This window comes from Arachis ipaensis, chromosome B5, assembly GCF_059453495.1.
Source record: "Arachis ipaensis isolate K30076 ecotype BB chromosome B5, ASM5945349v1, whole genome shotgun sequence".
Lineage (NCBI taxonomy): Eukaryota > Viridiplantae > Streptophyta > Magnoliopsida > Fabales > Fabaceae > Arachis > Arachis ipaensis.
The window spans coordinates 2,213,947-2,231,532 of record NC_142440.1 but is presented as its reverse complement, the minus strand read 5'-3'; the positions used below and the strand labels follow the sequence as shown (position 1 = coordinate 2,231,532).

General features: G+C 33.2%; 1 pseudogene; it reads left to right on the top strand.

The window, feature by feature from the left end:
• The first annotated feature begins 1,677 nt into the window (after positions 1–1,677).
• LOC107639942 (phenylalanine ammonia-lyase class 3 pseudogene) lies at positions 1,678–3,088 on the top strand (annotated as a pseudogene).
• Positions 3,089–17,586: the final 14,498 nt, after the last annotated feature.

The window sequence follows — 17,586 nt, the reverse complement described above, 5'->3', positions numbered from 1 at the left end:
ACGAAAATTAATTTAGAATATCTACATAATTTTAAATTCCATTCCGTTTATTAGTGTGAATTATCCTAAAAAAATTATATATAAATAAAATAAATCAAATATTTATAAAATATATATTTAAAAATATTTATATTTTAATATTATGTTACACATCTCTTTTATGATAAAAAAAAAAGAAGTTAAATATTTACCAAAAATACATACACATTAGGATTAAGATTTTTTTTTCTTATAATAATAAATAATAATTAAAATTAAAAATAGTTATATATGTCATGAGAAGAAGGGTGTATAACTTATAATTAAATTATAACAAATAATAATTTAAAGCTAATTTTAGTTATAAATTTAATATCTTATTGTAAACCTTTTATTCTCTATAATTAATTAATGTACAATTTAATATCGATGTGCAAAAAAAGGAATAAAATTTAAAATTTAAAATCACTACTGTACCTCAAGCAGGAGATACATATGAATAAAAAAAATATGTAAAGAGAACTCTTAAATATATTATTTGAACTTGTATACATAGTGGTATTTAAGTTGATTTCTTTTGTTGGACCTTTCTCTAGAATAAATAGATTTTCTTCTCTTAACATTTAAACTCAAAACCATTGGTTATGGGATTAAAGAATTTATTATTATGATTAATCTTGTGTTGATTGATATTTTATAAATTAACAATAATATAATAAAGATAGATTCATAAAAAATTAAGGTATTGTATTTGGTCTTTTTTTTTTGAGAAAATGACAAATAGGTTCCTGACCTTTTGTCCTGCGGACATTTTCGTCTCTGACCATTAAAAAATACTTTTAAGTCCCTGACCTTCACAAAACTTGGACGGATCAGTCCCTGACGGAGGCATTTAGACGGATCAGTCCCTGATGGAGGCATTTAGACGGAGGGACTGATCCGTCCAAATTTTGTGAAGGTCAAGGATTTAAAAGTATTTTTCAATGGTCAGGGACAAAAATGTCCGCACGACAAAAGGTCAGGGACCTATTTGTCCTTTTCTCTTTTTTTTTTAATACTTTCTTTTTTCTTTATATTTTAACTGCTAATTTCGTATTAGCTAATATTTCATAGACACTTAAGTATATATTAGAGTCCGTTTGAGTAGGTTTATAAGTTACTTTTTTTAATTTTTAACTTATGAAAATGTATAATGTTAATATTTGGTACAATTTTTAAAACTAAATTGCAGCTTTCTAAAAAGTTATTTTAATGCTTATAGAAAAGTTAATAAAATGACTTCTCTCATAATAAAAAACTTTTGAGTAAAAGACAAATAGGTCCCTGACCTTTTTAAACGAGGACATTTTCGTCCCTTAAAATTGGAAAATACATTTCGATCCCTCACCATTTAAAACGCGTGACAATTATATCCTCCCGTCAAATTGGTGCTGGAAACGTTAACGGAGATTGCTGAGCTGGAGGGGTAGATAGTGATGTGTCCGTTACGGTTACTGAAGTGGATGGGAACAAATTGTTGGAGGACAATTTGGTCCTTATTGGCCAAAACAACACCGTATTACTGGAATGAGCCCTATTTTATCAAAATGGATCGACGAAGCAATGGTTATTGATGGAGCGATCGTCAATGATGAGTGAAGCGGTTCTTCATGCACAAGACTGGCGGGAGATCTTCATTCGTCGTGCCAAAGAGCTTATGTGGTGCTCTTTGAGGCAAACATCTTAGTTTTATTGTCTAAAATTTTGTCAGCAGTTTTCGCCGAAGTTATAGAATTTACACATCATTTGATAGATAAGCTGAAGTACCATCCTGGCCAAATTGAAGCTGCTGCTATTATGGAGCATATCTTAGAGGGTAGCTCTTACATCAAATAAGCCAGAATGCAACAGTCAGATCCATTGCAGAAACCCAAAAAATATCGTTATGCTCTCCAAACTTCTCCTAAGTGGCTTGGTCCACAAATTGAAGTCATTAGGTATTCGACTAAATCAATTGAGAGGGAAATAAACTCTGTCGACGACAATCCTCTGATTGATGTCACTAGTAGCAAGGCTTTGAATGGTGGCAATTTTCAAGGCACCCCAATTGGATTTTCGATGGATAGTGCAAGTTTAGCTGTTGCTTCAATTGGCAAACTCATCTTTGCCCAATTTACCGAACTAGTCAATGACTTGTATAACAACGGTTTGCCATCGAATGAATCTTTCTGTCAGCAGAATACCGAGTCTGGAATATGATTTTAAGGCATCTGAGGTTGCCAAGGCTGCTTATTGCTCTGAACATCAATATTTGGCAAACCCAATAACCAACCACGTGCAAAGTGCTGAGCAACATAACCAAGATGTGAATTCCTTGGGGTTAATTTCTGCTTGGAAAACCGTAGAATCTGTCGAGATATTGAAGCTAATGTGCTCCACGTATTTGGTTGCGCTTTGCCAAGCTATTGACTTGAGGCATTTGGAGGAAATTTTGAAGAGCACAATCAAGGATACTATAAGCGGAGTTGCAAAGAAGACATTAAGCACGGATTTGTTTAGATCATGTGAGAGAGATTTGCTCAAAGTAGTTGATAGGGAATATGTATTCTCCTATATTGATGATCCCTTCAATGTTAGGTATCCATTGATGCCAAAATTAAAACAAATACTTTATGAGGAAGCACAAGCGAGTGCCATCAGCGGGAAGAAAAATGCGAGCGTAGTTTTTGAGGAAATTGGAGCTTTTGAGAATGAGTTGAAGAGTATGTTACCAAATAAGGTTGAAAGTGCAAGGGTGGCCTATGAGAATGGGAATCCAACAGTTCCAGATAGAATTGCAAAAAGCATATCATACCCAGTGTATAAGTTTGTTAAAAAGAAACTCGGAATAGGGTTGCTCACCGGGGAGAAAACTGCCTCACCAGTGCTCTTGCTGCCCCACAACAGAAAGTTGATTGCAGTTAGAATCACGAAAGCAATTCCTGGAAAGAAGCATGCAGCAAACCACGAAATCCGCCACCACCCTTGCGTTGTTCCCTTGATGGTCCTCCACAACTCGCACACTCACATATCCAGGAGGACAACCCCATCACGCTCGTTTCCTCCTGGCACGACGAATGAAGATGCATAAAGAACCCCTTCACTCATCATCGACAATCGCTCCATCAATGGTCATTGTTTCGTCGATCCATTTCGATGAAATAGGGCTCATTCCAGCAATACGACTTCGTTTTGGCCAATAAGAATCAAATTGTCCTTCAACAATTTGTTCCCCATCCACTTCAGCAACCGTAACGAACACATCATTATCCACCCCTCCAGCTCACAATCTCTGTTACTGTTTTCAGTACAAATTTGACGAAAGGATATAATTGTCACGCGTTTTAAATGGTGGGGGATCGAAATGTATTTTTCAATCTTGATGGACAAAAATGTCTTCATTTAAAAAGGTCAGGGACCTATTTGTTCTTTACTCAAAATTTTTTATCATTCTTCTCTTAAAATAAACACTTTTAGAATTAAAAAATCAAACACAAAATAATTTATTTATAAATAACTTTTAATATAAATATTTATTATTTAAACTATTTTTAAAAAGAAACTTAATTATTCTGTTTACCTAAACTGATCTTAATCTATTAGTAGCTTAATAATAGTAAATGTGAGATTTACGAGGATGTTAAACATTTTATTCTTTAACTAAGTGGGTTTTTTTTCTTTAAATAAAAAATCTCATTATTTACACAAATAAATTAACATAAGAATTTACTAATATACACATTCAGTTGTATTTTCGCAAGTTAAAATTGCAAAAATCAAAATTATATAATTTTTGCTGGTTTTGAGTATTGACAGTGAAAACGAAGCAAAATAGATTGGTTATTTTTGCATGTATTATTATCGGTAATTGCTATGGTGTCTAAAAGTGTTTGTCTAACTTATTAAGAAGGGTTAAAAATCAATATTTAATTTTAAAATTATAAAAATAAATAATTATTAAATATTCAAAAATTACCATAAAAAATAAATTAGACAAAAATTAAACACCAAATTATAAACACCATAGAATTCACCATTATTATCAGTAAATATGAAACATTTTTTTCCACATTTTCATTGGACAAAAATGAAAAATAACTTGTGATAAGGATAAAGATTTTTTTGGAAAATGAGTTACATTCGGTTATATTTAAAATGGGATTGCTCTTAAGTCTTCATTATTGATATTTGTCATATATCTTATTGTTAGCAACTTATTAATTAAATAATTATTTTTTTGAAAAGTACTGAAAGAAAATCCAACAAATTAAAAAATATCTTCGTACTTTTTTTTCCTAGCACAATAATGAACAAGGGCCTATCTGTTAGCTTCTTAATAGGGATTTTATTAAAAGTTTTGATGGTGATAATTAAATTTTGAAATGAATTAAGAATAAAAATTAAAATAACAAGTGTCATAATTCATAATAATTAATTGCTTCATGTTAATTTCTCATTTCAATGAAGTGAGATTAAATTTTTTATAAAATTCAAACCAAAATTGAATTGAAACCAATATTAGAGATGTTCTTATATATCTTCTAGCAACTAGCATATATATAAAAAGGATTTAGGTATTTGCATTGGTCTTTCAGTCTTTTACTTATGTCTTGTCTTTGACTCTGTGCTATTATTCACTTTTTCAGTTAAATTTGTTTTCTACTCTTAAAATTCAGGATTTAGGTATTTGCATTCCATTACTTATGTATTGTCTTTGCTATTATTTGATTTTTCATGTAAATTTTTGTTTACTGCCCTTGAAATTCAAACACAATACTAATGATTATGAGATGTGATACGTACCCTATACCTCGGCTAATAATTCAAAATTAAACTCGGCTAATAACTCGAAAAAGTTAAGTCAGAACTCGGCTACATAATCTGATAACAGCTCCCAATAAGTCAAAAACTATCTCTAAAACTGTTACCATAAAATCTGGACGAGCTTAACAAAGTTTGGATCCACAACTAACAGGTCAAACGTTAGCCTTGTGGATAACTTCGGTAAATCTGGAGAATCCCGAAATTAACTCCAAGTAAGCAACCTCAAACGCCTATATAAACAGATAGGTAACCCCGGAGTAAGACAGGTGACAGAACTCACTCTGATTTATTTCTCTTATTTTCTCATAACTCACATTCTTACTTGAATGTCGGATTGCTTTTTGCAGGTGCTCCCGCCGCGGTATTCCAATTCAGTCGACGTATACCTCTTCCACCTTAGCACAGTAGCAGGCAGAAGGAGTTGTTATACCTCGGCTCCATACGCACGGAACATTTGGCGCCCACCGTGGGGCCGAGTTTATTTAACCCCACTACCATTTTTTCTACCCAATTATTTATCCTATTTTGTAGGTTATAATCAATAGCGGAAGAGTAAAATAATCCACCTCCTCCCACCGAGGCCGAGCTGTTAGCTATTAATAAGTCGCTGTGAACAAAAAGCTTAGTGGATTGCCAAATTATTAAACTGGAAACAAAACAACCGAGGCAATGAGGAGGAGCAGAAAAATCGTAGTAATGATAACGACTATACCTTCGGAAGCTAAAGCCGCGATGATAGACACCCAAAGCTCATCAGACGAGATGCATACATTTTGTGGCAATACTCTAACAAATACAGGGAATATCTTTTTTCTCAAAGATGTATTACAGCTAAGTTTATACGTCGAAACACAGTTATGTGCTCTCTTTCATTAATAAAAGATCTTTACTTTTTTACTTTCAATTTTTTTCTATTAATCTTCTTAATTGATCTATAAGCCATTCAGTACATGATCAAATCAAAATCGAACTATACTCCAATTTCCGAACGCACAAGATACCAACCTATCCATTATGTTCAATTATCCCTAATAACCGACCATAAAGATCGGATACTCAAGCTCAAGTACAACTCACACAAGTAATACTTTGATGTAATCATTCAACTTCAAAATCAATCAATCAATCCGAGAATAAACTCGACTATCAAACAATTCGAGAACAAAACTCGGCTTTCTATCAATCCAAACAAACCGACACCTATAAGTCGGCGTCAACCCAACAAATCGGCAACCATAAGTCGGAATCGATGCAACAAACCAGCAACTATAACTCGGAATCAACCGAACAAACCAACACCTATAAGTCGGAATCACTTCAAACAAACTGATAATTATAAGTTTGAATCAATCAAAGCAAACCGATACCTATAAGTCGGCCTCAGTCCAACAAACAATCACATATAAGTCGGCAGCATTCTAACAAACAATCACCTATAAGTCGGCAGCATTCTAACAAACAATCACCTCTAAGCTCGTTCAAAAATATATTGAAATAAGCAACCCATTTTTTATTGACAAACTTGTCCAATTTTATTTTCAAGATTATCAGGTTGATCTTGGAGGCTGTGATCTAGTCATTATAACTCGGCAAATACAAACTATAATTCGGAGATTAGGTCTAATCTGTCCTTATAAGTCGGCCGCGTGTGCTATAACTCGGCCATGTGCAGCAAATCCAAAAAGAGAACGGTTAATTGCTGATAACCCTAAAAAGACCTTTTCAAAGAAGTCACCAAATGATTCTCTATGAGATTCTCGGATGGTATTCAAGCCTCATATCTCGAAATGAGGAGAACATATATACCACAATTAAGTCATATACAAATCTTATATAAACAGAACCAAGTAAACATAGCAGGATAAGTACACGGAGAACTCTCCCTTTTATTTTCTCTTTCAAAGAAAGCTAAAACATTCTTTCTGACTTGAGCGTTGGAGTCTCTTTGCAGGTCCCAAATTCCTCCGGTGTTCCTCGACAACTGAAGTATAGCTCGGTGTCTGTGCTCTTAGGACAGAAAACTCCATACATACGGAAGAAGAAGTTATACCTCGGTACTAAAAGAAGTTATACCTTGGCTTAGATTACTGGACAGAAACAAATGCAAGCTCGGGGGTATCATGCCTACAATAGCCGAGGTATACGAAGAAACTAGAAGCTCACCTATGTTTCCTCTGGAACACAAGGCAAGCTTGGGGGCTATGATACGTACCCTATACCTCGGCTAACAACCCAAAATTAAACTCGGCTAATAACCCGAAAAAGTTAAATCAGAGCTCGGCTACGTAATCTGATAACAGCTCCCAACAAGTAAAAAACTATCTCCAAAACCGTTACCACAAAATCTGGATGAGCTTAACAAAGTTCGGAACCACAACTAACAGGTCAAACGTTAGCCTTGTGGATAACTTCGGTAAATCCGGAGAATCCCGAAATTAACTCCGAGTAAGCAACCTCAAACGCCTATATAAACAGATAGGTAACCCCGGAGTAAGACAGGTGACAGAACTCACTCTGATTTATTTCTCTTATTTTCTCATAACTCACATTCTTACTTAAACGCCGGATTGCTTTTTGCAGGTGCTCCCGCCGCGGTATTCCAATTCAGTCGACGTATACCTCTTCCACCTTAGCACAGTAGCAGGCAGAAGGAGTTGTTATACCTCGGCTCCATACGCACGGAACATTTGGCGCCCACCGTGGGGCCGAGTTTATTTAACCCCACTACCATTTTTTCTACCCAATTATTTATCCTATTTTGTAGGTTATAATCAATAGCGGAAGAGTAAAATAATCCACCTCCTCCCACCGAGGCCGAGCTGTTAGCTATTAATAAGTCGCTGTGAACAAAAAGCTTAGTGGATTGCCAAATTATTAAACTGGAAACAAAACAACCGAGGCAATGAGGAGGAGCAGAAAAATCGTAGTAATGATAACGACTATACCTTCGGAAGCTAAAGCCGCGATGATAGACACCCAAAGCTCATCAGACGAGATGCATACATTTTGTGGCAATACTCTAACAAATACAGGGAATATCTTTTTTCTCAAAGATGTATTACAGCTAAGTTTATACGTCGAAACACAGTTATGTGCTCTCTTTCATTAATAAAAGATCTTTACTTTTTTACTTTCAATTTTTTTCTATTAATCTTCTTAATTGATCTATAAGCCATTCAGTACATGATCAAATCAAAATCGAACTATACTCCAATTTCCGAACGCACAAGATACCAACCTATCCATTATGTTCAATTATCCCTAATAACCGACCATAAAGATCGGATACTCAAGCTCAAGTACAACTCACACAAGTAATACTTTGATGTAATCATTCAACTTCAAAATCAATCAATCAATCCGAGAATAAACTCGACTATCAAACAATTCGAGAACAAAACTCGGCTTTCTATCAATCCAAACAAACCGACACCTATAAGTCGGCGTCAACCCAACAAATCGGCAACCATAAGTCGGAATCGATGCAACAAACCAGCAACTATAACTCGGAATCAACCGAACAAACCAACACCTATAAGTCGGAATCACTTCAAACAAACTGATAATTATAAGTTTGAATCAATCAAAGCAAACCGATACCTATAAGTCGGCCTCAGTCCAACAAACAATCACATATAAGTCGGCAGCATTCTAACAAACAATCACCTATAAGTCGGCAGCATTCTAACAAACAATCACCTCTAAGCTCGTTCAAAAATATATTGAAATAAGCAACCCATTTTTTATTGACAAACTTGTCCAATTTTATTTTCAAGATTATCAGGTTGATCTTGGAGGCTGTGATCTAGTCATTATAACTCGGCAGATACAAACTATAATTCGGAGATTAGGTCTAATCTGTCCTTATAAGTCGGCCGCGTGTGCTATAACTCGGCCATGTGCAGCAAATCCAAAAAGAGAACGGTTAATTGCTGATAACCCTAAAAAGACCTTTTCAAAGAAGTCACCAAATGATTCTCTATGAGATTCTCGGATGGTATTCAAGCCTCATATCTCGAAATGAGGAGAACATATATACCACAATTAAGTCATATACAAATCTTATATAAACAGAACCAAGTAAACATAGCAGGATAAGTACACGGAGAACTCTCCCTTTTATTTTCTCTTTCAAAGAAAGCTAAAACATTCTTTCTGACTTGAGCGTTGGAGTCTCTTTGCAGGTCCCAAATTCCTCCGGTGTTCCTCGACAACTGAAGTATAGCTCGGTGTCTGTGCTCTTAGGACAGAAAACTCCATACATACAGAAGAAGAAGTTATACCTCGGTACTAAAAGAAGTTATACCTTGGCTTAGATTACTGGACAGAAACAAATGCAAGCTCGGGGGTATCATGCCTACAATAGCCGAGGTATACGAAGAAACTAGAAGCTCACCTATGTTTCCTCTGGAACACAAGGCAAGCTTGGGGGCTATGATACGTACCCTATACCTCGGCTAACAACCCAAAATTAAACTCGGCTAATAACCCGAAAAAGTTAAATCAGAGCTCGGCTACGTAATCTGATAACAGCTCCCAACAAGTAAAAAACTATCTCCAAAACCGTTACCACAAAATCTGGATGAGCTTAACAAAGTTCGGAACCACAACTAACAGGTCAAACGTTAGCCTTGTGGATAACTTCGGTAAATCCGGAGAATCCCGAAATTAACTCCGAGTAAGCAACCTCAAACGCCTATATAAACAGATAGGTAACCCCGGAGTAAGACAGGTGACAGAACTCACTCTGATTTATTTCTCTTATTTTCTCATAACTCACATTCTTACTTGAACGTCGGATTGCTTTTTGCAGGTGCTCCCGCCGCGGTATTCCAATTCAGTCGACGTATACCTCTTCCACCTTAGCACAGTAGCAGGCAGAAGGAGTTGTTATACCTCGGCTCCATACGCACGGAACATTTGGCGCCCACCGTGGGGCCGAGTTTATTTAACCCCACTACCATTTTTTCTACCCAATTATTTATCCTATTTTGTAGGTTATAATCAATAGCGGAAGAGTAAAATAATCCACCTCCTCCCACCGAGGCCGAGCTGTTAGCTATTAATAAGTCGCTGTGAACAAAAAGCTTAGTGGATTGCCAAATTATTAAACTGGAAACAAAACAACCGAGGCAATGAGGAGGAGCAGAAAAATCGTAGTAATGATAACGACTATACCTTCGGAAGCTAAAGCCGCGATGATAGACACCCAAAGCTCATCAGACGAGATGCATACATTTTGTGGCAATACTCTAACAAATACAGGGAATATCTTTTTTCTCAAAGATGTATTACAGCTAAGTTTATACGTCGAAACACAGTTATGTGCTCTCTTTCATTAATAAAAGATCTTTACTTTTTTACTTTCAATTTTTTTCTATTAATCTTCTTAATTGATCTATAAGCCATTCAGTACATGATCAAATCAAAATCGAACTATACTCCAATTTCCGAACGCACAAGATACCAACCTATCCATTATGTTCAATTATCCCTAATAACCGACCATAAAGATCGGATACTCAAGCTCAAGTACAACTCACACAAGTAATACTTTGATGTAATCATTCAACTTCAAAATCAATCAATCAATCCGAGAATAAACTCGACTATCAAACAATTCGAGAACAAAACTCGGCTTTCTATCAATCCAAACAAACCGACACCTATAAGTCGGCGTCAACCCAACAAATCGGCAACCATAAGTCGGAATCGATGCAACAAACCAGCAACTATAACTCGGAATCAACCGAACAAACCAACACCTATAAGTCGGAATCACTTCAAACAAACTGATAATTATAAGTTTGAATCAATCAAAGCAAACCGATACCTATAAGTCGGCCTCAGTCCAACAAACAATCACATATAAGTCGGCAGCATTCTAACAAACAATCACCTATAAGTCGGCAGCATTCTAACAAACAATCACCTCTAAGCTCGTTCAAAAATATATTGAAATAAGCAACCCATTTTTCATTGACAAACTTGTCCAATTTTATTTTCAAGATTATCAGGTTGATCTTGGAGGCTGTGATCTAGTCATTATAACTCGGCAGATACAAACTATAATTCGGAGATTAGGTCTAATCTGTCCTTATAAGTCGGCCGCGTGTGCTATAACTCGGCCATGTGCAGCAAATCCAAAAAGAGAACGGTTAATTGCTGATAACCCTAAAAAGACCTTTTCAAAGAAGTCACCAAATGATTCTCTATGAGATTCTCGGATGGTATTCAAGCCTCATATCTCGAAATGAGGAGAACATATATACCACAATTAAGTCATATACAAATCTTATATAAATAGAACCAAGTAAACATAGCAGGATAAGTACACGGAGAACTCTCCCTTTTATTTTCTCTTTCAAAGAAAGCTAAAACATTCTTTCTGACTTGAGCGTTGGAGTCTCTTTGCAGGTCCCAAATTCCTCCGATGTTCCTCGACAACTGAAGTATAGCTCGGTGTCTGTGCTCTTAGGACAGAAAACTCCATACATACGGAAGAAGAAGTTATACCTCGGTACTAAAAGAAGTTATACCTTGGCTTAGATTACTGGACAGAAACAAATGCAAGCTCGGGGGTATCATGCCTACAATAGCCGAGGTATACGAAGAAACTAGAAGCTCACCTATGTTTCCTCTGGAACACAAGGCAAGCTTGGGGGCTATGATACGTACCCTATACCTCGGCTAACAACCCAAAATTAAACTCGGCTAATAACCCGAAAAAGTTAAATCAGAGCTCGGCTACGTAATCTGATAACAGCTCCCAACAAGTAAAAAACTATCTCCAAAACCGTTACCACAAAATCTGGATGAGCTTAACAAAGTTCGGAACCACAACTAACAGGTCAAACGTTAGCCTTGTGGATAACTTCGGTAAATCCGGAGAATCCTGAAATTAACTCCAAGTAAGCAACCTCAAACGCCTATATAAACAGATAGGTAACCCCGGAGTAAGACAGGTGACAGAACTCACTCTGATTTATTTCTCTTATTTTCTCATAACTCACATTCTTACTTGAGCGTCAGAGTGCTTTTTGCAGGTGCTCCCACCGCGGTGTTCCAATTCAGCTGACGTATACCTCTTCCACCTGAGCACAGTAGCAGGCAGAAGGAGTCGCTATACCTCGGCTCCATACGCACTGAACAAGATCAAAAACGTATTATTAAGGGGCTAATTTTTTAGTAATAAAAAGGAATGGTCTGTAATTTAGTATTATGGTTAAGAATAAAATATCGTTTTTGTCCTCAATATTTGGGATAAATTTTTTTTGTATTTCTAATGTTTAAATCGTTTAATTTATATCCCTAACGTTTGTAAAAATGATTCAATATTATCCTATCGTCAATTATACATTATGAGCTTTAGTTAGAGTTCTAGAAATAAATTTTTAAAGTTAGAATACAAAGAACTAATGATCCACTCTGTATAATAACTCATTAAAAGTTGAAACTAATTCCTACAACATTTGCATAATTCACTCTTTTAGGGACATAATTAAACTTGAACATAAATTTTGGGTACAATATTAAAATCGAATACATCCAAGTAAGATCTAAGTGAAAGTGAGAATAATTAAAAAATACAATCTGATCTATTAGTATAATTAATTATAGGATAACATTGAATCACTGTTATAAACGTTTGGGATACAAATAGGACGATTTAAATGTTAGGGACATAAATAAGGTCAATCTATTCACCCATCTAGAGAGTTAAACCCCAAAATGGTCTCTGAGATTGGCGTCATGTACTAAAATTGTCCCTGAGATTCAAATTGCACCAATTACGTCCCTGAGATTGAAAAAATGCACCATATTAGTCCCTGACCTATTTTCCATTAACAACGTGATGACATGGCATGATGATGTGGATTGTAAGTGACACGTGTCACTTTATGATTTGGCCACGTGTAATGGTATGGTGATGTGGTGAACAGTGACACGTGGCATGCTGACGTGGATGTTGTGCCACGTGTCACAATGTTATTTGGCCACATGTCCGTTTGTATCGCGTGTCGCAACAGTATTTGTCCACGTGTCATCCATTATGTCATCGTTATATATGCACCAAATTAGTCCCTCACTTTGCATTAAGTGACTCATTTTAGTCCCTGAAATTGAATGTCGTGCACCAGACTAGTCCCTTCACTAGTTTTTTCTCATTTTTTCTATAAATTCAAAATTCTCAATATTTTTTAATGCATTAATTTCAATTCTATTTTTCACATGTTCTTCAAATAAAAATATTTTTATAAAATATTTTGTCTCTTGCGAATACCCTAACCACCGACTTAGAGTTGACGTGAAGGCTTTTCAAGCACCTTCACTACCATCTCCGACCTTTTTCAATACTTTTATAAAATAATTTTTTTCTTGCGGATATCCCTAATAACCGCCGTCTTGGAGTTGATGTGAAGGTATTTCAAGCTTCCCTCATTACCATCTCTGATCTCTTTCGTCTAGACTGTAGATGTCAAATATGGTAGTGAGGGTGCTTGAAGTGCTTTTAATATAACTCATTTACACATAATGAAAACGTGTATTTCATAAGAAAAAAATATTTATTTTAATTATTAATTTATTATTAAAAACACATATTTTTTTATTAAAAAAAATATGTCTAATCGATCATATAATTATTTTTTATAATAACATACTTATATATTACAAAATTTACCAATGTAAAATTATTAAAAAAAATTATATAATTAAAACTAAAATCTTAAAATTTTTTATAAAAGCACTTGTATTTAAATGATATATAAAAAAATAGAATTGAAATTAGTGTATCTAAGATATTAAAATTTTGAATTTAAAAAAAATGAGAAAAAATTGGTGAAGGGACTAGTTTGGTGCACGACATTCAATTTCAGGGACTAAAATGAGTCACTTAATGCAAAGTGATGGACTAATTTAGTGCATATACAACGATGACATAATGGATGACACGTGGACGAATACTGTTGCGACACGTGGCACAAACGGACACGTGGCCAAATAATATTGTGACACGTGGCACAACCATCCACGTCAGTATGCCACGTATCACTGGTCACCACATTATCATACTATTACACGTGGCCAAATCATGAAGTGACACGTGTCACTTACAGTCAACGTCATCATGTCATGTCATCACTTCGTTAATGAAAAATAGGTCAGGGACTAATATTGTGCATTTTTTTCAATCTCAGGGACGTAATTGGTGCAATTGGAATCTCAGGGACGATTTTAGTGCACGACGCCAATTTCAGGGACCATGTTGGGGTTTAACTCCCCATCTAGATAATATTTTTCCTTGTTCATTAATAAATTGACTAATTAAAATCATATTTTTATAATCAATTCGATCTCCCGATTGGATCCGGGACAAAGGCCTACGAAAAGATCGTTTGCGTTTAAGAAAGAGTCATTTAAATTTATCAATGATTTGTTTATTCCTATCCTAATTCTCGATAAAAGAAAAGGTTCCATCGGAACAAAACTTTTCTTATTTTAGGATATCCTGTCTCTTTTTTTGTGGGGATCAATGACAGAAAGATAATGGAACATAACGTTGAAGGGGGAAGGGAGTCGCTAACTCAATAGTAGAGTACTCAGCTTTTAAGTGCAACTCCATTTTTTACACATTTTTATGAAGCAGTTGTTTCGTCCATAACTTTGGTAGGGTTTATAAGACCACGACTGATCCAGAAAAAAATGAATGAAAAAAGCCTCATGTCGTATCAATAGTGAATTCTAAAAGGATCTGACTAGTCTCGAGACAAAACAATAATTTATTCTATGGTTAATTGATGTGTTTTTCTTTGATATAAATTTTATTTTTTATTTTAAATAACAAATCGGATGGTTCGATTTGTGATGAAATATTTTTTTTTAATGTAATATAAATTAGAGAGTCTAATTTGCATTAAAAAAATTTTCAACGCTGAAATACAAATTTAATCCTTATATTTGTATATTTAAAAATTTTTAAATAAATCTTTTAGGTCGAATATGTAAATTTTTTTAAAAATAATAAAAATTACAAATTTAACCCTTAAAATTTATAGTACCAATACCAAAAAAAATACCAAGTTTCTACGTGGTTAGGAAACACCACCTACACCACAACGCAACAAATAAAAATCGTTATTAATTAAGGCCCACTAGTCTTAGTTATTTACTCATTTTGGTTGAAAACAATTGTCTTCGTTATTAATATAAGAATTGCTTAGGGAGGGAAAGTAACAAAGGCAAAAGCAAATAGGAGTTTAGGAGGAACCTGTGAGGCTGTGACTACAATCATGATTCATGACTTGACCACTCATCCTCACTCACTATTTTAGTATTTACTGTTGCCAAAGGCCACAAAAACTTGTCATCTTCTATGTGCTCGCTCTTCATTTTTACTGGCATTGTTTTAGAAGAGAGATTAAGATTATCCTCTATAGTTGAACATAAGTTTATAGAATATGAGGTTACAATGGATCTTTCTGCTCCAAATGAGCATCTTCACGAAGATTAGGGTTACATTGCATATATTGTGTATGTTTGTTAATTAAAATAAAACAACAACAACAAAGTCTTGTCCCACTAAGTGGAATCGGCTACATGAATCAAACGACGCAATTGTGTTCTGTCATGTATCATGTTTACAGAGAGACCGTTTACATGTAGATCTCGTTTGACCACCTCATGAATAGTCTTCTTAAGTCTTCCTCTGCCTTTCGATGTTTGTTAATTAAAATATTGGAAGAAAAAGTTAAAAAGAATTCAGATAAATTTATGCATCATTTTTAGGTTGTTTTTTTTTTTTGAGAAAATTTCACTCCTCTCTTTTATGAGATGCTAAAATGACACTTCCCTCTCTTCTATTTTATAAATGTACATTCTCCTCCCTTCTAACTTTTAAAAAACCTCCTCTTTAATCCATTTTAAAGTTTTTGTGTTAACTAATGTTAATTTTATCCATTTTTTAAGGAAAAATAAATTATTTTTTAAAAAATACCCATTAACAAAATTTTATTTTTATCATTAAATTTTGCTTACCAAAATATCCTTTAATAAATTATTCTTTTATTGATTAAATTGTATTTTTATCAAAATATTTTTAAAAAAATTAATAATTAAATTATTTTTTTAAGATACCTAGCCTTTAATAATTTTTTAATTATTAAATTGTGATTTTACTAAAATTTTTGTTAATAATTATTTTTATATTTACTATTAATTTTTTTAAATCAATATATATTATTTTAACATTAAATAAAAAATTTTTTACCACTTTTAATATGTATAACAATTAATATATATTGATATTGAAAAATAATCTTACTAAAATTTTTTATTTAATATTAAAATAATATATATAGATATCGAAAAATTAATAATAAAATATAAAAAAATTGTTAACGAAAATTTTGGTAAAATTATAATTTAATAATTAAAAAATTGTTGAAGGATATTTTAGAAAAAAATAATATAATTATTAATTTTTTTAAATATAATTTAATCAATAAAAGAATAATTTATTAAAGGATATTTTGGTAAACAAAATTTAATGATAAAAAATAAAATTTTTACTAGTGGGTATTTTTTTAAAAAATAATTTTTTTTCCTTAAAAAATGGATAAAGTTAGCATTAGTTAACACAAAAAGTTTTAAATGGATTAAAGAGGAAGTTTTTTAAAAGTTAGAAGGGTGGGGAATGTACATTTATAAAATAGAGGAGAAGAGAGTGTCATTTTAACATCTCGCAGGAGATGGGAGTGAAATTTTTTCTTTTTTTTTATATGAAAAAGTATTGGTATTTTTTTGGGTTAAAAATGAAATTATTTGATGTAATTGCAAGTGAATAAATTTTGTAAGGAGAAATACGTGGGGGGTGTGTTACAACACGCGGCAATATTCTGCTTGTTGAACACATGGCAACATTTTGGCTATCACTTGGAGGTGCGTTGAATAATTTTCATAATATTGTAATAATACACTTTAAATATCAATATTCAACTAAAATATTATTTTTATCTCTATATTAAAAATAATTTTTGACATTTTTATAGTGCATTTTAGATAAATTATCTTTAAATTATGTTTTTTATGAATTGACATATATTTAAGGTTAAATTAAGTTTTGTTATTGTGTTTGATATAAAATATATTAAACTGAATTATATTTCAATATCATATTTAAGTTAAGATAAATATAAAAATTAAATAATCGAACACATAACATTGTTCTTAAAATTTAGAATTTAAATCTTTTAAATTTTAAATTTTTACTTTAAAAAGTAAAATATAATTTTTTACTTTTAAATAATTTTTTTATATTTTTTTATTCTACTTATAAAATAAATAATAATAAATAATATTTTTTACTCTAAATAAAATTTAAAATTTAGAGCATTTAAATGCACGAATCCTAAAATTTATAAGACCAAGTGTGTTTTAAAAAGATAGATAAATAAGGAAAGTGCTAAGATTAGAGACTTAGAGTTGGTTTTCGTAGTTGGCGTTGAAGATTCCGGACAGAGAGGAATTGAGATTTGGGGCAGAGAGGTTCTCTCTCTGTAAATTCATTTAATTGCAATTACGTCAATCTTTAAAGCCACAGTTAAAGTAGCTGCAGTCCCATCGTGTACATTTCAATACATAAAGAAAAAAAAAAAATACTATTTCAATACATACAAAATTTGTTCTGAAAATTGATGTACGAAGGACTTATTGTAAAAGAAAGGTTGAATGTTCGAATATAATTCATCGAATTTTGGTGTTTAA